The 21,420-nt window shown below is 41.5% G+C and overlaps 1 pseudogene; it reads right to left on the reverse strand.

Annotated features, from left to right (window-relative positions):
• Nucleotides 1–20,427: 20,427 nt before the first annotated feature.
• LOC116648550 lies at nucleotides 20,428–20,865 on the reverse strand (annotated as a pseudogene).
• Between the last annotated feature and the right edge of the window lie 555 nt (nucleotides 20,866–21,420).

Below are 21,420 nucleotides of genomic sequence, written 5' to 3' on the forward strand. Positions count from 1 at the left end.
GCCTTGGCTGGGGGTAGCCAGCTGTCAGGTTAAAGGCCCGAGACCACGTGCCTGAGCATTGCATTGCTAATGACCTTCGCCAAGTTTCCTGGGGTGGTGTAAGTCTAAGTCCTCTCCTCTACCAGGAAAAGCTCCTGCTTCTTGTGTGAACACTCAGTACAATCCTCATTCTTGTGCCTGTCTTTCCAAGTGGCACGACCTCACCAAAGATGATTTGGGCCTTCACCGGACATTCTGGGGAACATTTGATTTGAACAACACTGGTCATTTGCGAGGTGCTTTGGAAAGAAAGGGAGTAAGTTCTCACAAGTCCAGTGAACAGCACTTTTTGATTGGCATGTGAGGATTCCAGATGAAATTCTGAATCCAAAAGTGCTTCACTATAAGATCCTTCGGCCAAAGTTAGTAAGTCAGTTCACAAGTTAAGGAAGAACAAGCTAGATTCATTTCCCTAGTAAATGCTCGCCTCCTTGTCCTTCAGTGGCATCCTGTATCTAGTTGTTTCTCTTCCCTCTTACAGCCAGCCTGCTGTAAGTCAGAATTGGAGGAAATCAGACAGTTATGCTTCATAAAAATCCAGGAAGCCAAACTATCGTCACGATAATAATTGGCCTCAAATGGCCAGGACTTGATTAATTATTGACAGCTCCCCTTATTTTCGGCCCCCTTTCCAACTTAGGATCAATCAGAGAAAGCCAAATATGTACCCCTTACAAATCTCATAGCATGCCCCACTTCTAGCAGCCACCTACTGATTCTACACACCAACAGCCTCCAGTCAGGGCACCTGGAGCCTTCCCTTTCTTCTACCATAAAGTTTTCCCACTCTTCTGTCTGCCTTTGAGTCTCTGATGATGGAAGACCGCCCCCCCTTGCTGTGGCAAGCTCTGAATCAATAGCCTTCACCTCTTTTCATTTGATTGGTCTTCATTTATTTCCACAGTGGGGGAAAAAAAAGGAAAGAAAAAGTCGCAAGTGGAAACAGCTTCCCCGGAGCAAGTGCCCGAAGGAACAAGAGAGGGCAGTCCAAGACCGAAACCACAGGTCTTTTGTCGCCTACTCTCAGAAGTGACATCCTACCACTTTCCTATGTTCTATTCTTAGAAACAAGTCACTTAGTCCCGCCCACATTCAGGGAACCATATTACACAAAATGTAAACACCAAGATGAAAGGATATTGGAGTCCATCATAGAGGCTTCCCACCACACATAGTGTAGTGACTGATGTTCTTAATACCCATTTGATAAATTATTTTATATTATTCTTTCTTCCCTTTACTTTTGTCATTGTTTTTCGATGTTTTTAATACCATTTTCCACAAGATTGTTTTGAATTTCCACTGTCCTTTTTTGTTACATTAATTGTATTTTTTTTACTATGCTCCCAGAGATAAATACTGATGATACTACTATATTTTTTTTAATGGACCAACTTGGGGTGCCTGGGTGGCTCAGTCAGTTAAGTGTCCCACTCTTGATCTCAGCTAAGTTCTTGATCTCAGGGTGGTGAGTTCAAGTCCCACACTGGGCTCCATGCTGGGCATGGAGCCTACTTAAAAAAAAGGGGGGGAACAACTATTTCCCTCCTTGAAATTCTATTTCATAATTACTTCATCATACAACAAGAACAACCCTTTAAAGTGGATTTACTTCTCCACCCCTTTAGTCTCTCATCCCACTGACATCTTTAAAACACACTCATGGGCCTCTTTCTCTGCCCTGCCCCAAACAACTCTGTTTTCTTAAAGTAAATTAGTACTTATTAGGATTTCCTTTAGAAATTGTCTCTTTGTTTGAAGAGTTGTCATTTGTACTTGTTTTCCTAAGATGTTTACTGTTATCCTTCACACACACACACATACACACACCACACACTTGCCAGGTTTGTTTTCCACTATTTCCTTCTTTTTCCAGTCTCCCATCTGAAAGTCTCTGTTCTGTTGATTTGTTTTTACATTCTTTTAACTTTTTATTGGGGTATTATAACATCCAGCAAAACACAAATCAAGAGTGAACAATTTGATGACTGATCACAAAGTTAACACCCTCATGTAACCTTTACCATGTTAGGAAATAAAATCTTGCCTGCACTCCAGAAGCTCCACTCATGTCCCTGCCAATCTTTATTCCCTCCCTTCACCCAGAAAGAGCCACCATGCTGACTTTCCAACACATGGTTTACCTGATTTTGGATTTCTATCAAAGGAATGGGGCAATATTAATTTCTTTGAGTCTGGCCTCTTTCACTCAACATTATATTTGTGAGATTGAGCCATGTAGCTCTAGTTCATTAATTTAAATTAATAAATAGCATTTCCTCATATGAATTACCATAATTTATTTGTCTATTCCACTCCTGATGGACATTTTGGTTCTTTCCAAATTTGGAGCTATTATAAATAACGTTGCTATCAATACTTTGTACGTGTCTTTTGGTGCACATGGGTATGAATTTTTGTCAGGTCTCACATCTAGAAGTTAAATCGCTATTTGGCAGAGAATGCACTTTTCACCTTTAATAGATAGTTCCAATTTCCAATGGTTGTGCGTCTTTGGTCCCCCACACACACCCCCCAACAATGTACAACCTTGATTCATTTGTTTACTTATTTTTTTTAGTGAATATTTATTAAGTTTAATAAAGACTTACTTGAATATTTGCACCTAAGACCAAAGGATTTCAGAGTTCTAAACTTTACAATTATTCCCATGATTTTACCAGTATTCTCAGAAAACCAGAGCCCTGGTATCATTCATACCTTGTGTGCCTAGACCTGTGTTGAACACCAAGAGCAGGGTCAATCAGAAAGCCCAAGAACCTGATAGTATGGTGGTCAGATTATTCTTGCCACCTGGAATTTCTTCTATTTCTTCTTTCCCATGAAGTTTCAATAGTAATTACAATAGTTGAAATCTGGCAGACCCTAGAAGCTTAATGAAGATAGCTATCTTTTACCACCAAAATTACTGGACTATAATGATCCTTTTATTTCAGCAATTTTCACAATGGGAACAGATTATTAATGATTCACTTATTTGATTTGTATATGGACAATTCAGAAAATGATGAAAAATATCAAATGAGTTCTTTAATGGGCCACTCAATCATGGTTGTCAGAGCCAGTCTTGGTTATTTCTTCTAGCTGATTACAGCCACTATCATTGTCTATGACTTCTGCTTCGTACAGAATATAATCTATTTGTTAATTTACTCATTTGTTCAGTCATTCAGTGAGTATTACCCAACTCTGTGTCAACATTGCCTGGAGCAGGAGGAGAACAAGGCGAAGACGAGGTCATGGACACTTCCTATTAAAGACAGATGTGCTGGGCATTTTGTTTTATTCTCCTTCCTGAAATCCTTCAAAACAACCAAAACATGATGAAAGGTAGAAGGAAAAATATCACTTTTATGAATGAAAGAAATTTCCAAACCTCATGTGACAAACAACGAAGCGTATCTGCTGACTGCTACTGTCTGGACTCAGGACTAGCCAAGCAGGACTGAGGATTCCCTCCAGGAGCTCCAGTCAGGAGATGCATCAGCTACATCACTGAGATCACAGCTGCAAGATGCAGAGACAATGGTGACCGCGGAGCGTACCCAGGAAGACCTACTTCAGCACCATGGAACATTGAAGGAGAGGCCACTGCAGCAGCTGGCCATTTCTATTGCTTCCCAGCAGACAGAGTCTGCCAGAGGTAGAATTAAGTTGTTGTTCTTAAAGAACAGACCAGGAAAAGTAAACAGAAATATTCCAAATTATATAAGAAAGCTTCTATAAAATAAAGAAATATTTGACTCTGCGGATTAACCCAGAATAAACACATTAAGGAAAATTCACAGCAAGATATAGCCAGTGAAATTACTGTATTTAAAGGATAATCATGAAAATATCCAGGTAGAAAAAAACAAATTACATGGGCGGGGGGGCGGGGGAGCAGAATTCAGGTTGTTTGTAATAGCCAGAAATGCCAGAAGACAATGCAACAATGCCCATTAGAATTGTTACACACTCAAATCTTCCTTCAAGCATAAAGGCCAAAAATATTCTCAACCATGCAAGAATGTAGGAACAATTACACCAATAATATTTTTTAAATAAGATTTTTTTTTTTTTAAGTATGCTCCACGTCCAGCGTGGAGCCCAACACAGGGTTTGAACTCACGACCCTGAGATTGAGACGTGAACTGAGATCAAGAGTCAGACGTTTAACTGACTAAGCAACCCAGGCACCCCTAAATAAGATTTTAAACACAAGGCACAACAAAAGTGCTTAATAAAATCCATCCGCCAATCCAAATACAGCATTCATTTGTCTTGAGTTTTCAACCTATTTGAGTATACAACTGTGGGAAGAAACAATTGTGGTGAATAGGAATTATAAGAAAGAATATATTATTGCCACGGACATTTAAAAATAATATATGATAATATCAAATGCTTGCAAGGATACAAAGAAACTGAATCACTTATACATTGTGAGTGGTAATATAAAATGGTACAACCACTCTGAGTATGGTAGCTTCTTACACAACTTAAGCATTTGTTTACCATACAATCCAACAAATACATTCCCAGGTATTTATTCCAGAGAAATGAAAGCTTATGTTCACTGAAAAACCTGTACATAAATACGCATAGAAACTTTATTTGTGATAGCCTAAAAATGGAAACAACCCAAATATCCTTCAGTGGGTTATCAGATAAGCAACTGGGTTACATCCATTCTGTGGAATATGACTCACTGATTAACTAGAACAAACTACTGATCCATGCAGCCACTTGGTGAATGTCAAGGGGATTCCACAGAGTGTAAAAAAGTCAATATCAAGTGTTTACATAATTCATGAGGCCATTTGTGTAATATTCTTGAAATGACAAAATTACAGGGCTAAGAACAGATTCTTGGTGCAAGGGTTTGAGGGATACTTGTGATGGAACTATTTTGTGTCTTGGCTGTTGTGGGGGGTCACATAAATCTATACATGTGATAAGATTGCATAGAACTACATATATATACATGCATGTAAAGCTGGTGAAATCTAAATAAGATTGATGGGTTACATTCATGCTGATTTTTTGGTTGTGATACTGCACATACACAAGACGTTATCTTTGAGGGAAACTGGGTGAAGGGTAGAAAGGATCTCTTTATATTATTTCTTACATTACTTTGTAGATGTGAATCTACAATCATCTCAAAATAGAAGTTTTATTTTTTTTAAGATTTTATTTATTTATTTGAGAGACAGAGAGCATGAGCGAGGCAGGGGGGCAGAGGGAGACGGAGAAGCAGGCTCCCCACTGAGCAGGGAGCCCGATGTGGGGCTCAATCCCAGGACCCCGGGATCATGACCTGAGCTGAAAGCAGGTGCTTAACCGACTGAACCACCCAGGTGCCCCTCAAAATAGAAGTTTTAAGATGTATAAAATGTAAAGGAGAAAAACTGGGGGTTATGGGAGAATAAATAATTAAAGCCTAATGTTGAAACATTTAGTTAACTCAAATAATCACTTTGGTCTTTTATAAGTAATAGACCTTGTACAACTTTTTTTTAATGTAAAGAGATTATTTAGAATTGTGATGAAAATAAATTTCCATTGTTCTTTTGGTTTAACTTAGTTTCTTTTTTTTAAGATATTTTTAAGATTTTTTGTTTATTTTATTTATTTATTATTTTTTATTTATTTGACAGAGAGAGAGCATGGGAGCACAAGCAGGGGGAGCTGCAGAGGGAGAGGGAGAAGCTTAGTTTCTTTTAAGTTCAAATAAAATTAAATGTAATGTAACTTATTTTGAAATAGCATAAGTAATTTGATTCTTTTTCTAAAATAATTTCTAAAATTATTTGTCTTTATATTTTTTCTACCTTTATATCTGCAACCACACGGTAACAGATATTTTGAAAAAAAATCACCCAGTACCAAGAAAGGCTACTTCTTATTAATGACATTTGAGGTAAGTTTTTTAACTTTCTTTTTTGTATCTTTATGACTTTAAATTGTGGATGTGTGCCATATTTAACCCTAACATACAACAACCAAAACCAAAACAAAACAATAAAACGGGTCCCTGACCTTGAAGGGGTTATTGTCTTGTAGGATAACAAGCAGGTAAACAAAAAATTTAAAAGAAGGGTCTAGGGGCGCCTGGGTGGCTCAGTTGGTTGAGCGACTGCCTTCAGCTCAGGTCATGATCCTGGAGTCCCGGGATTGAGTCCCGCATCGGGCTCCCTGCTCAGCGGGGAGTCTCTTTCTCCCTCTGATCCTCCTCCCTCTCATGCTCTCTATCTCTCATTCTTTCTATCTCAAATAAATAAATAAAATATTTAAAAAAAAAAAAAAAAAAAAGAAGAAGGGTCTAAGCTTCCATGACAGCACAGAAAAGGAAGAAACTAAAACTGCCTGAGTTCGGAATGAGAGAAGACTGCCCCGGGGGGTTATGAAGCGTTTTACAATATTGTTTTTTAAAACATTCATTTCTGGGCACCTGGGTGGCTCAGTCGTTAAGCGTCTGCCTTCGGCTCAGGTCATGATCTCAGGGTCCTGGGATCGCCCCGCGTCATCGGGCTCCCTGCTCTGCGGGGAGCCTGCTTCTCCCTCTCCTCCCTGCTCATACTCTTTCTCTCAAATAAATAAATAAAATCGTAAATAAATACATACATACATACGTACATAAATGAATAAATAAAACATTCATTTCTTGGTAATTTAACAAGTTCTATCTGGAAAAAGCAGGCCACAGCAAAAACTATTTCAAGTCAGACTTTCCACAGTAAAATCCACTTTGGTTAGTTTTGATAACTTATTGACATGACTGTGTAAAAGGTGAAAAAACTAAAGTGGAAAAGCATGGACTTGGAGGCCACGAGGTTGTTTATTTACTTTAATGAAAAATAGTTTAAACCTTACTTGAATAAGACACTTTTCAAAAATTCATTTTCTTCATTTTCACGATCATTTTCTTTTTATCTTTGTAAAAGATATTATTAAAACCAAACACTGCAGTGTGCCAGTAACCTACCTTTTTTATTTATATATAAAATAAAAAGGAGCATTCAGAAGTTTAATTGTCACAATTAGCTGGAAATGTTCCCAATCATTAAGGAGCAAGTATTAATTTGTCCTTTATCTTCATCTCTGAATATACAATCTCATTTATTTTCACCCCAGACTTGGTGCCACACCAAAAACTCATACGAACAGGGATGCGTAATCTAAATCTTTCATTGAATCTATGTCTAATATTTGTACAGTTGACTGCATGTCACCATCTCCTTACATGATACAATTGTGTAATAACATAACTGGCCATGATTAAATCATGGCGTTGGGCACTCATCAGAACAATCTTGCCCACAATCCTCACTATCCTGACATATGGTCACTGAGCCCCCAGCTAAGCACCACTCGCCAGTTGGTCACTTTTCATGACTGCGAAGTTCTGCACAATCTAAACAAAAAGACTTGTGTGGGACTGATCTCATTACCCTATAGGCATATCTTGTATAGTCTAGACTAATCACTATCTGTGTCCAAGAGAACTTTTTAGGTGCAAGTGACAAAAATCCATCTCAGTCATGTGTAAGGAGTAGAAAAAGGATGATGCGCGTCCTTCTGTGGAGGGATGCCGAAGAAGACGATTCGATCCGGGACACACCACCACCACCACCAACAAACACAAAGCAGTCTTTGGGATTCTCTGCTGCTCTGAGGACCTTGACATTAAGAATTTGGGTATCTTTCCTCTGCAGCACAACCATCAATGCCCGACTACACACCTGTCTCCGTTTTAGTTCAAATGAAACAGAGAGAGGAGTTCACTGTCCCCTAGGGAGGTGGCTGCCTAGGAGTTCTAGGAGTTCTGAGGGAGGACAGGCGGTAGGAATCCATCAAGGTATTTCTATTAGAGTATCTACTGGGAAACCTTTAATCTTGCAATCAACTGATTGTCTTTTTTTTCACTATGGCCCTAGTGCAATGCTGGTCGACACAATTGTTCCTTGGGAGCTGCTCACTGGCAATGTCTACCTTAGGGTCATAGAGTCACTTCTTCCCCAGGGTCAGCCGCAAGACACTGTGCATGTGGGCACTTAATGCTACTTTTTATAACAATGAAAATACGGCTTGAACCACTTTCACAAGCTCATAACACACAAGCAATATATAATTGCAACACTGTCCGCAGACCGCAAAAAAGAAATGTCACTTTTGAAGACCAGATGTGATGATATTTGCGGAGTATTTAACTCAGAATACAGCACACGTGGCCGAGTAATGTTTATGAAAACCTCATGTTGTATTTCCTGATGTGTGTGTGTGTAAAAGTGTCTGTGTTTTGGAACTTACGCTATATGATTTCATTTCTTTTATGGTTTTGACAAAGAGGGTGGGGTGGAGACAGCCACAGGGCCCTACCTCACCCTGGAGTGACTGGTTGCGGGAAACCACATTTTTATACACATGTTATTATAGAAACTCACCGTGTTTGTTCATTAAGAAACAATACATGAATTTCATAATCACAAATGATTACTGTGCTCCCAAGAAAAGTCCACAAATTCCCATTTACAAGAGAGAATCAGAAATGAAGCCAAGTGCCGAGATGCTCCCTTAGACAAACAGAATGGGTTCTACTCTGATCTTGGGCAAATGACTCAACCTCTCCTGAGTTTTACTTTCGTTGTCAGGAAGAAACAAAATCTCACTTCAGAGAGTTAAATTCTCTGCTGAGTGACAAACACTTCTCTTACATTCTGTCTACGCCTCAGAAGAAAATTCAACCACCCCCGGATGTTTACCGTTTAAAATCAAAGTCCGGTGGCTCATTACCTCACATGGGATCTCAGCTACAGCACACTGCTGCTTACCCCTACCTAGTTAATTCGGGGAGGCCCCAGCGGGCATCCAGATTTGCTCAAGAACAAACGTGTGCCACCTGGATGCCAACTTGTACATGTCCCCGGCAACCTCCACTGTTGCTTCCTGGGTGTTCACTTACTCCCCATCCTCCCCGGTCCTCAGTCCCTGCTCATCTGAAAGAATGTAGCCCCAACCAGGGCATTTCCCAGGACTTCCAAAGCTGCAAACTATTCCAGTATACCCAAACACTTTATCCTTACTTTAGGCATCTCCTTCTGCCTGTCCTTCCTGCACACTGGCAGGAGTTAACTTTTAGAGTTAACTTTTAGAATTAGGGTCAATGTTCCTCTTTCTTTCTTGCACTGACAGTACTCACAGAATATGCACAGACTCCTTAGTAAAGCATATGTAACGCCCATCATGCCATGACCCTTTTCTTCCTGGCTAGCTCTCTCTCCTGCGACATCCTTGTTTTTAGAAACTTAGATTCTGTCAATACTGGAAACCTTGCAGGCTGTGCTATACTTTTTTGCCCTCATACATGTTCTTCTTGCTCCTTTTCCAACCCTGTTCCAAAAGAAAGCCGGATCGTTCACCTCCTCCATGAAGACTGGAGCGGAACTCGGAGGAGGGTTCATCTTTGCTTCCTCTCTACTCTGTGGTGGGTCTAAACACATTTCTGACGTTGCCTAATCCATTTTTTCGTTTGTTTTGCTTTGTTTTTAATTTGGATCTTTCCTACTAATCTTCACCTCCAAGGCTCAGCCAATTTTTAAATTCCTTTGGAAATCCCTACCACCTAGCAGAGTGTCTGGCGTTCAATAAACAATTGTTGATGAATGAACGAATGAGCCGATGATGCTCACTGGAAGAGCTTGGTAGGAAGGTACCCAGCACTGCGGGCGCTGCATGACTGAGCTGCGTTGGCCCTTTGGGGAAGCGCCCAGCTCACTAGACATCATGGATGCAACAGACAACTTAGAGGTAGGAGTGCCTGCAGAAACACAGAGAATGCTCTCAAGTTCCAAATGATCGCTGCTGGGCTTTCTCATTAGAGCATATGGAGGCAGAGATGCTTTGGGGATTATAGCTGCCGGGGAGCCAGTGACAGCCACTGATGGCAGGAGCATGAATGACACTAGCTGGCGAACAACTGCAACCGCAAGGAGGGAGAGTTGAGTGGCCCTGCGGGATGCGAGCTGATGACAGGCTTCCCGCGGCCTGTGTGCATCACGTGACAAGCATCAGCTAGAGGCCAGCTGGGCTGCCATCACTGCTCAGAGAGCAAGGGCCCTCTCTTTCCCAAAAGGCATCCTCTCTGGTAACCCTGTGGGAAAGGTAAAGAAGGATTCCTATATATTCCCCCTCAGAGAGACAGAAAAAACGTTTCCCACCAGAAGTCTAGGGAGCAAGAAGACCTCAGTGGGGCTTTCAGCTAACAAGTGAAAACTTGAAATGAAATCCAATCTTCTGAGTTTGGTGGAGGGCCGGGGCAGGAAAAAGAGTTAGGATTCACATGTCCTAAAAATAGAGTAACAAGACTGACTTTATTTGAAATAGAGAAAGAGAGAAGTGTTGAATAAGAACCAAGGCAAATAACAAAAAGTGAGGAATTTCAAACCAAGATGAGGTGTAATGGCCCTTGTACTACTAGAAAGAATGGAGTCCTTTTCCCGATTTCTCATCCTACAAAAGCAACTAATATGTGGAGTGTCTGATGCCAAAATTCCAGCAAATCATTTTAACTGCTGAGTTTTCTTTTCTTTTCTTTTCTTTTTTTTAAAGATTTTATTTATTTATTTGACAGAGAGAGACACAGTGAGAGAGGGAACACAAGCAGGGGGAGTGGGAGAGGGAGAAGCAGGCTTCCCGCGGAGCAGGGAGCCCGATGCGGGGCTCGATCCCAGGACCCCGGGATCACAACCTGAGCCGAAGGCAGACGCTTAACGACTGAGCCACCCAGGTGCCCCTACTGCCAAGTTTTCTAAGTATAGAGGATTTCTTTTCCAAAAGGTTGGTATTTCCCAAATTCTGCTCAATAGAAGAGTCTTCCTATTTTTTCTCCCCGGTTACTACTGTGGCCTGTGAAATTCAAACAAGTCACCTAAATTAAAATATTTCTGAGAAGACTCCAAAACTGCGTGCTGTCTTTGCCTCAGGTGTTTCTTTTAAAAGTAAGTTTTTGCATAGAAATTAAATATCTAAACCAAACTTTTAGGAATAAGTATGAAGCATTTTATCAGATGGATTAATTTGGATGACAAAATAATTTTGCTACTATTACTGTTGGGCATAATCTTAAGTACACAATATTTCAAAATAAAATAGTGTTCATTGATCACAAAATAGTTAATACTCAAAGAAAAACGTAAAAATGCAGAAAAGTACTCAAAGGAAAAAACCTTTAGTGCCATTATTCAAACAGAGCTACGTTTCCAAGAGTGCATTTTCTTTCTTTCCAGTCTTTTTCCCTATGTGTAAAGGGGCCTTGTTTTCATAGTTATCATCAGCTATACGTACAATTTAGGTTATGATTTTAAATGAAATATTGTAGTTTCAACCATAAACATAACAATGGCTCACCAGTTGGAGGACATTTTCGTGTAGCAGCCTCTTTGTACACACCATCACCACCTCTAATTTTACTTAATGCTGTATTGACTTTGACATTCCCATATAAAATATCTAAATGGATCTTTAGGACTTCCATAAATCTGCAGTAGATGTAGACTGGTCCTAAAAGTGCCTTACATATCCACAAAAGCAGCATTTCCAAGCTGGAAGAGTCCATAACAATTATTAGAGTGCAATCTCATTTTTAAGAAGAGGAAATTAGAACCAAAAGAAATTATGCAATTTGGTCAGTTATACAGTGAATTAGTCTCCAGGTCAACCATTGTCACTGGGCCTCTGGATTGCTCTCTAGTGCTTTCCACAACACCCACTGCCTGTCAATCATTTGTTGCTAAAATTAGTACCCACCGGAGGAGGCTCTCTGGAGCTCTCCCAGCCCCTCATACCTCGTTCTCAGCTCTTGGGCTAGGCCAGATTTTTGGAAAGCTATAACAGAAAGAGGATGTAAATACTACATTTCTGTTTTGAATTCAGAGATAGTACCTGCAAACTTGTCCTGTAATTCTTGAGTCCTCTCAGGGGCTGAACTCTTCATTTACTGAGGAGGGGACATATTCTCGAATTCAGCTGCACAACTGAGAAAAGCATTTTAGTAGCAAGAACAAAATCTCAATATCAAATCTACCCTTTGTTCCCCTGTGTCTTCAGCCCGCCCTGACTTGGAGTTATCTGAAACAGGGCAGGTATTCTTGGGGGAGGGAAGATGATCTAGAAATAAGAAAAAATTACCCTGTAGGGGAGCTATGGTCACAAACAGAACACACTAATTCCCATTTCTCTTTAAGGATAGAAAGTTCTTTTAGGACTTGCTTTCCTTTTCACTCACCTCCCGATCATCAAGCTGTCTTGTAGGAGGGGAAAGTTAATTTCAGATGAAACTGGAAAAGGGGTTGCTATAAAAACACTCCTATTTATTCTCTCTTCCATGTGCCTAATCAAACTCAAGTTCAACATGTGTTAGGGTATCTCTGAACTTCTAAAATGACTCATCCATGAACTTGACTCAGGTACTGACCTACCTCAGCATTCCTCTCAGTGTATTTCCTCTTACTCTAAACACAGTTCTCCTCCCAAAGTTGTCTGTCCCAGGAATGCAAACATAGAGGTTCTGATGAGGGGACACCTTGTCATGTGGCAGAGGTGACAACCATCAGTGGAGAGACCCAAAACCACAAAATCAGAGAGGGAACTAGTCTGTTTGCCCAGGGCCCTCCCAGCTTTACAGTTACACCAGGGCTCCACACAGATTCAACTGGTCACCTAATTTACAAAGATAATGTGTCATAATTGCTTAGGGTTGCAGAGCGTCACCTCACTTGTCCAGAGGTCAGTTAGCCCAAGCCCCACTTGTCAAAGTTCAGCCAAGAACACAGGGGTGAAACCATCCCCTGAGAAACGTGATAAACTGGAGTGAGGTTCAGACTCTGAAGTTTAGGTGCTGGACTCATGGCAGAGGCCTCATCCAAAGCCAATTTCATCTCCGTCTTTACGTATTTCTAACCAGCATGAGTATGAGATTCCTCAGCCCACAAATAGATTAGAAATAGCAAGTATTTAAAAGGTAGTTGTCTTGCTCAACTGGCAGGTGGTGAAGGAGAAATACTAAAAGTTAATAAATGCATAGCCACCTCGATGTGGATTCCGTTTAGAGGCTAATACACCAACAAACCTCATTAGTTCCCTAGGGGACCACCTCATGATAGGCCAGTCTATCCGAGAGTGTCAAGAATGATAAATGTCCATGGTTCCTTCATGCCCTTCAGAGGGCAGCTTGCACATCAAATGCTCAGAAAAACTTCTCCAGCGATTCTACGGGAAACAGCCCTAACCCCTCATTTTGTTTCTCAGCAAACTTGATGTTTTCTCCCCAGCACCTATCAAAATTTATAATCATGTTATTTATGACCTTAGATTTTTTTTTAATGTTTACCTACCTACTGCACTAGATATGAGCTCCATGTGGCAAAGAGCCATGTCCTTCTGATTCATCACTGACTGCCCAAATCCTGGCTCAGTGCTTGTTACACTTAAGGTACTTGATAACTAAATGTTGGGTGAATAAAGAAAGGTTACCAGGGAAGCATCTACATTCCTTAATTACAATATATCACTTTAGTAACTTTTTTTTTTTTTTAATTTAGGAATACTTCTTAGAAAGCTGGCTAGGGGCGCCTGGGTGGCTCAGTCGGTTAAGCGTCTGCCTTCGGCTCAGGTCGTGATCTCAGGGTCCTGGGATCGAGTCCCGCATCGGCTCCCTGCTCAGCCGGAAGCCTGTTTCTCCCTCTCCCTCTGCTGCTCCCCCTGCTTGTGCTCTCTCGCTCTCTCTGTCGAATAAATAAAATCTTAAAAAAAAAAAAAAGAAAGAAAGAAAGAAAGAAAAAGAAGGATGGCTAAAGGGATGTTATTTCCTGAAAAGACAGGAAGGTTGGGAGAGGCTGACCACTGTTTATTGAGCAGCTATCATGTGCCAGGAATGTTAATCCTCACGATGACGCAGTAAAATAGGTATGATTAGTTCTCATTTCACTGATGAGGAAACTGAAGTTAAGCAACTTTCCAATTTTGTGCAATTAGTGGAAAAGCCTGCACTCGAGTCCGAGGCTCAGGTCCCATTATTTAGATTGGTAAAGCTCCAGTTATCTTCACTTCTGGGATAGCTCTTGTGTCGTCTGAGGTGCTGGATGGGCCACAAACAACCAAGATCTTGCTTCCAAAGGGACTAATTAGGAAGGGAGGAGGGGGGGCGCCTGGGTGGCTCAGATGGTTAAGTATCTGCCTTCGGCTCAGGTCATGATCCCAGGGTCCTGGGATCGAGTCCCACATCAGGTTCCCTGCTAGACGGGGAGCCTGCTTCTCCCTCTGCCTCTCTCTCTCTCTCTGACTCTCATGAATTAAAAACAAAAAACAAAAAAAAAAGGGAAGGGAGGAGGGTCTCGTAGATTGTGGCTGAGTCAAGTCTGAGAGTCACGACACAAAGACAAGGCTCAAAGGGCAGACATGGAGTTAGGAAAGGACAGAATCAAAAGTCAGGAGTCCTGTGAAGACAGGATCTGAGTCACTCTTCAGCCCACTAAAATCTGGCCTCCAACCCCCAAACTTTGCCCAGACAGCTCTCATTAATGTCGCCAATGACTTTGAAATCAACAAATCCAATGGGTAATATTTATCCTTTACCCTGCATGGCTTCTCAGTAGCCTTTGGCGTTCTGACCATTTCCTTCTTTGTGAATCATTGTTTACCCATGGCCTCCCTGCCACCCTGTCTCCCAGTCTTCCTCTTACCTATCTGCCTCTCCGACTCAGTCTGATTTCCACTTCATCCTCCTCCGCCTGGGCAATAAATGGGGGGGTTTCGAGATCAAGGTAAGACTTGTTTCTCTTCCATCTCCTAGTCTACACTTTCTCTCTCTAGATAAACCCATCTATTCCCATGGCTCTACATATTATTGACCAGCTGATGACGCTTTAAAATTTTATTTCCCATCTTCCACTATCCTTCTGAGCTTCAGACTTGATTTAGCAATTGCTTACTTGGTACTGCTGTTTGGATATTTCAGAGGCAGTTCAAATTGAACATGTTCAAGTACAAACTTACCCACTGCAATCCTGATTGTCTTTAATAGTCCTAATCTTAATGAATGAGCCCGTCTACCCACTTGAGCAAAGCAGAAATTTAGCATGAACCTTATTATCTCCCTCTCCCTCAATCCTCACATATAAAGCTACCAAATCTCTCTTTCTCTCTTTTTTTCTTTCTGGAACCACACTTAATTGGTCTCTCCACCTCTGCTCTTGGTCTCCTCCAATCCATTCTCCATGTTGTCACCAGAGATATCTTTTTTTTTTTTTAAGATTTTATTTATTTATTTGAGAGAGAGAGAGCATTAGAGAAAGAGATCACGAGCATGGGGGGAGGGACAGAGGGAGAAGCACACTTTCCACTGAACAGGGAGCCCAATGCAGGGCTCCATCCCAGGACCCTGGGATCATGATGTGAGCCATAGGCAGACGCTTAACAAGCTGAGCCACCCAGGTACCCCCAGAGATATCTTTTTAAAACACAGTTCTGACTATGTCATCCCACTATAACCATAGAACAAACTCCAGTTTCTGCACAGTCCATACAGTCCTGAATGATCTCACTTCTGCTTTTATTTCTAGGCCCATCTCAATCTATACTAATTCTCTCTTTTGGGGTTCTCACCACCAACAGCCTTCCTTCAGTTTATAGAACATATCATGCTCTTTTTGGCCTCAAGGCTTTGACATACTCTTTCCCTCTTCCTGCAACATGCTCCCTCGCTTCCACCACCCCTCATTTGGTCAATCCTTAGATCTCAACTCAAATGCTACTTCCTCAGGATCCCTGTACATTTTGGACCCCATTACATGCACAGACACAGGATTAAGTTCCCTTAATACCGAATATACTTGTTCATAGGTCCCTATACATTGCATAATTTGATTAATGTCTCTCTTCCTCAGTGAACTATAATCTTGGTGGGGGGGCCATAGAGATTGCTCATCATTGAGTCCCAGGGACAAGCACAACATTTTGCACAAAGATGATTTGTGAGTATTTGTCAAATTTATGCCTTAAATAGTGGCACCTGGGTGGCTCAGTCATGGTCCCAGGGTCCTGGGATTGAGCCCCGCATCGGGTTCCCTGCTCAGTGGGAAGCCTGCTTCTCCCTCTCCCACTCCCCCTCCTTGTGTTCCCTCTCTCGCTGTCTCTCTCTCTGTCAAATAAATTAATAAAATCTTTAAATAAATAAATAAATAAATAAAAATAAAAATAAATAAAATCTTTTTAAAAAGTGAGGGAGATTTGGTGTTATCAGTGGAGAATATGTGTCATTTATTTAAAAGGCAATAAATTTTTTTTTTTTTAAGATTTTATTTATTTGACAGAGAGAGAGAACAAGCAAGTGGCAGGCAGAGGGAGAAGCAGGCTCCCCTTTGCACAGGGAACCCAATGTGGGACTCGATCCCAGGACCCTGAGATCAGGACCTGAGCTGGAGGCAGACTCTTAACGGACTGAGCCACCCAGGCGCCCCAAGGCAATGAACGTTTTACTTCATCTTTAGATTTCTTTGACTTTACAAAGCTGAGTTATTGCTAGTGATTTTGTGTTGTGATTGTTGCTGTTTTGGTAAATCATATTTCCCCATTAATTTTCCATTCACTATTTAAGATATATTTCCATTATAGAAATTTAAAATAAGCTTTATCATTTTTTTCTTTTTTTTTTTCCAATTTGGACAAAAGTGCAGTTAAAATGGCAGCCGAGTCTGTGCTAAATGTGGTATTATTGATGGCAATTTTGCATAGATCTATGATCATTTCATCAGCTCCAGACAGTCTTTCCTATTCTTACGTCCAAATTTTCCTTCTCCAATAAGAGAGATTTCTTAAGGCCCGAAGACCATCCTCAGTGGATTCAGATTGCTTGGGTTGGTCCAGCATCCAGCACGCCTCCTGCTAATAACACCTAAGAATACTATCTGAGCATACCACTCAGACTCAGTCTACGTGGTTGGGGTGGAGCTGACCCACCCCCAGCTCCAGGGCTGGGCAAGTGACCCATGTCTGGAAGTACGGCTTCCCCTGGCCAAGGTGACGGGCAGACAGATGGACCCAGGCAGGCCAATGGGATTTAATTCTATTTTCTGAACTGAGTGGGAAAGAGAAACTCTCCTTCCTCTTCCCTCGGCTGAGAGGAGAGAGCGTGCCATGGCTTTCCTTCCTCACTCTTGCCCCCACAAGATGAAAATGGAGCCAACGCACAGAAAAGCAAAAGGGGGAGACGGTGAGGTGATATCACAGGCCTAATTTGAGTGTGAGTGCCATCATACATGTAGGGCAGGGGTGAAAACTTTTTCTGCAAAGGGTCGGCTAGTGAATATGTAAGGTTTTGTGGGCCTATGGTGTCTCCTGTGACTATCTTACTGGCCCCACTGCACAAAACGGCCCTGACGGCATGTAACCTAATGAGCACAGCTACGTTCCAAAAATTTTATTTCTGGATACTGAAATTTGAATTTCACATAATTTGTATGTACCCTGAAACATTATCCTTCTTTTAATTTTTTTTTTTTTTTTAACCATTTAAAAAGTGCAAAAAACCATTCGAAACTTGCTGGCTTTGTAACAGGCCGTCACCAGATTGGCTCACAGAGGATACTTGCAACACCACTCTCGGCTTTTCAGTAACCAGTAGCGGGGCTTGTAAATTCTCTTTTTTGCCTTAAATCAATCAGAGTATGGGCGTTCTTTGTTTTGTTTTGTTTGTTTTCTGTCATTTGCAAGTGAAAGAGTCCCGACCTTATCCCACACCTGGGATTTAGTTTCTCTTTCTTTTTAGCTTAAACAGTTTAGAGGTCTGGAAACCTCCTAGAAATGAATGTGTAAGAAACTCTTTTCACACTTGCTAAGGTGGGAAAAAATGTTTAACAATATCTCAGCTGGTAAGCTGTAGGAAAGCTGGGACTTCCCGGATTTGGATGCTTCAACATCCATATGAAAAATTCATTAATAAAAATAACAATGCAGGGGCATCTGGGTGGCTCAGTCGTTAGGCAGCTGCCTTCGGCTCAGGTCATGATCCCAGGCTCCTGGGATCGAGCCCCGCATCGGGCTCCCTGCTCAATGGGGAGCCTGCTTCTCTCTCTCCCACTCCCCTTGCTTGTGTTCCCTCTCTTGCTGTGTCTCTCTGTCAAATAAATAAATAAAATCTTAAAAAATAAAATAAAATAAAAAATGTCTTTTAAAAAAATAACAATTCAGTTTGTTATAAATTGACTAACTTAAAAAAATTACTAACATAAGAGCCTGAAATTTGATGAAAAGAAATTATTTCAGCGTGGCGTATTTGTGTTTGACCCTTCCCAGATTGATCTCCCCTGACTAGAAAATATTATATTGTATTTTAATGTTAATATTTTCGCCATTATTTACTTACTTATTTATTATTTATTACCAACCCAGAGTATATTGCTGACTGTATTTTGAAGAGCACCCTCAATCATTTACTCCTAATTCAAGTTTTCTCTATCAGTCTGCATATATCTTTCTTTCTTCCCATTACCTCTTTATTCGTCATTTGGTTGGTTCTTTGTGTTTTAAAAACTGATCATTAGGGAAAATGAAGGGGGGGAATCGGAGTGGGAGACAATTGGACTATGAGACTATGGACTCTGAGAGACTATGGACTCCGAGAAACAAACAGGGTTCTAGAGGGGAGGGGGGTGGGGGGGATGGGTGAGCCTGGTGATGGGTATTAAAGAGGGCACGTATTGAATGGAGCACTGGGTGTTATACGCAAACAATGAATCATGGAACACTGCATCAAAAACTAATGATGTGGGGCGCCTGGGTGGCTCAGTCGTTAAGCGTCTGCCTTCTGCTCAGGTCATGATCTCAGGGTCCTGGGATCGAGCCCCGCATGGGGCTCCCTGCTCTGCGGGAAGCCTGCTTCTCCCTCTCCCACTCCCCCTGCTTGTGTTCCCTCTCTCGCTGTGTCTCTCTCTGTCAAATAAATAAATCTTTAAAAAAAAAAAACAAAACTAATGCTGTAACGTATGGTGATTAACATAACATAATAAAATAAAATCTTTAAAAAACCTGATCATTTAATTTAAAGCAAAGTGGTAACAAAGAGAAATGAACAAATATAATAAATTGATCTCTATGCTAATAATTAACCCAAAATACTCTACAAGCTTGAAATGCATGCTTCAAATTACTTTTAAAAAGAGGAAATTTTTTTTAAGGATTTTTTTATTTATTTGAGAGAGAAAGAGAGACAGAGCACAAGAGGGGGTAAGGTCAGAGGGAGAAGCAGACTCCCTGCTGAGCAGGGAGCCCGATAGCAGGGAGCCCGATGCGGGATGATCCCAGGACTCCAGGACAATGATCTAAGCTGAAGGCAGTTGCTTAACCAACTGAGCCACCCAGGCGCCTGAGAAGAGGAAATTCATTTTGTTGCCACAATGTGCATCCTAAAGTTGACACTTAATTACTCGGATGTGCAAACTAAAGATGATAGGATTGTTATCCATATATCCAAATCCATATTGAAACACTAACGGAGCCTTAACTTTTGAAAAAGTATCCACGAATGACATGCCGCTCTTTGTTCTTCTACCGTAACAAAATCACTACTTACGTGTTTGCATGTTCTCTCTCAGGAAGGTAATTTTTACACTTAACTGTTGTTGTCATTATTGCATACAAACTTCTGCATGCGTGGGGCTCCTGGGTGGCTCAGTTGGTTGAGCATCGGAACTCTTGATTTTGGCTCAGGTCATGATCTCAGCGTTCAGAGATGGAGCCCTGAGTTGGGCTTCGTGCTCAGTGGACAGTATGCTTGAGGTTCTCTCTTCTTCTGTCCCTCCCCTCCCCGGCCCCCCTCCCATCTCCCCTCTTGCACGCTCCTGCACACACTCTCTCTCAAATAAATAAATAAAATCTTCAAATTTCTGCATGTGTTTCTATTTTAACTTGCCATTGAAATTCTGCATTGCTTCCTGTTTCTACACAGTCTTCATTGTGACCATTTTATTGGCGACATTACATTACAAAACATTACATTTCCTTTATATAGCAAGCAGAAAAATTGCATTTCCTTGATGTTCGAGAAAATGCTTCACTGAATGTTCACATGGGGTGTCCGAATCCATTTAGAATCTCTGAGGACCTTTAAAGAGTTCCTTCACCATTTCCTTCTTGGATATGAAGCAGCGCCTTCTTGATTTAGTAACTGTCTATTCTCTCCCATCCAGATCATGCAGGTCATTCATCTACTTTATGGATATACCAAAAACAAAAGTACTAATTCCATTACAAGTCCTTTAGCTAAATATAGATTTCTTACTTTTTTTTTCATTTTAACAGTTTTTATTTCAAGTCGCATATAAGATTACTTTACTCCTGCATCTTCTCAATTGTTTCTTCCTTATATTTGCCCTTTTCCTTTCCTCCTTGGCGAGATTTGACTCTACGTTCAAGGATCTTTTTGCAGTCTTTGTCCAGTTTTAGTCTGGTGATAAGCACCTTGCTAGGGTGAATGCCCACCTGGACAGTTGAGCCGTTTGCCTTCTCCCGCTGCACTCGTTCAATGTAGATGACGTACTTCTTCCTGTAAACCTGCACTACTTTGCCAATCTGCTGACCTTTGTAGTGTCCTCGCACAACCTGCACGTCATCATCCTTTCGGATGGGCATGGATCGAACGTTGTACTTCTGTCCCAGCTCTTTGGAAAGAGGGGAAGACATGATCTTCCTGCAAATGTGGGAAGGTGCACTGAAATGCCGTTTTCAGTTCTTGCTCCGGTCAGAAGTCACAAAGGGACTGAACTTCATTTTGGCCGCTGGTGCTTCAGCGATGGCCACAAGAGGGAAGAGCTAGAGATTTCTTACTTTTAACTAAAGACGGCTGTTAGTCAGAGCAGCATGCACATCTTCCGGGAAGACAGGCTCCGGGGGTGGCCTGAGAGGTTTCATGACTTCACCAGCACCTCCCCTTCGCCCCATCTTCCCTTCTCCCCTCTGCTCTGCAATCAAGAGTGGTCAGACCTCCAACTGGGAGGGTAGCCAGGGCAGCATCGGCAGCCTTGGTGAGCTGATGTCTGGAGCCAGGGTCCCTAGACTGCATAAATACTACATTTTCTTTCACTGGGTCACTTTCATCGTTTCTGCAGAACTTGAGGATGATTCAAGCTCCTCTGGTCTCTAAACAGCAGCTGTGAACAAATTCTTAGCAGCAGGGAAATGAGGCTGAGGAGTCACCCACACTGGGAAGGCCAGGAGGGCAAGTGAGCCTCTCCCCATGTCTTTTTGGACTGAGAACTGGATCATTTCTCTGCATAAAGACTAGCTTATGACAGGTGCAGGTTGACGTTTCTCCCTTACAGATTA

The sequence above is a fragment of the Phoca vitulina genome, unplaced genomic scaffold (genome assembly GCF_004348235.1).
Source record: "Phoca vitulina isolate PV1807 unplaced genomic scaffold, GSC_HSeal_1.0 scaffold44, whole genome shotgun sequence".
Lineage (NCBI taxonomy): Eukaryota > Metazoa > Chordata > Mammalia > Carnivora > Phocidae > Phoca > Phoca vitulina.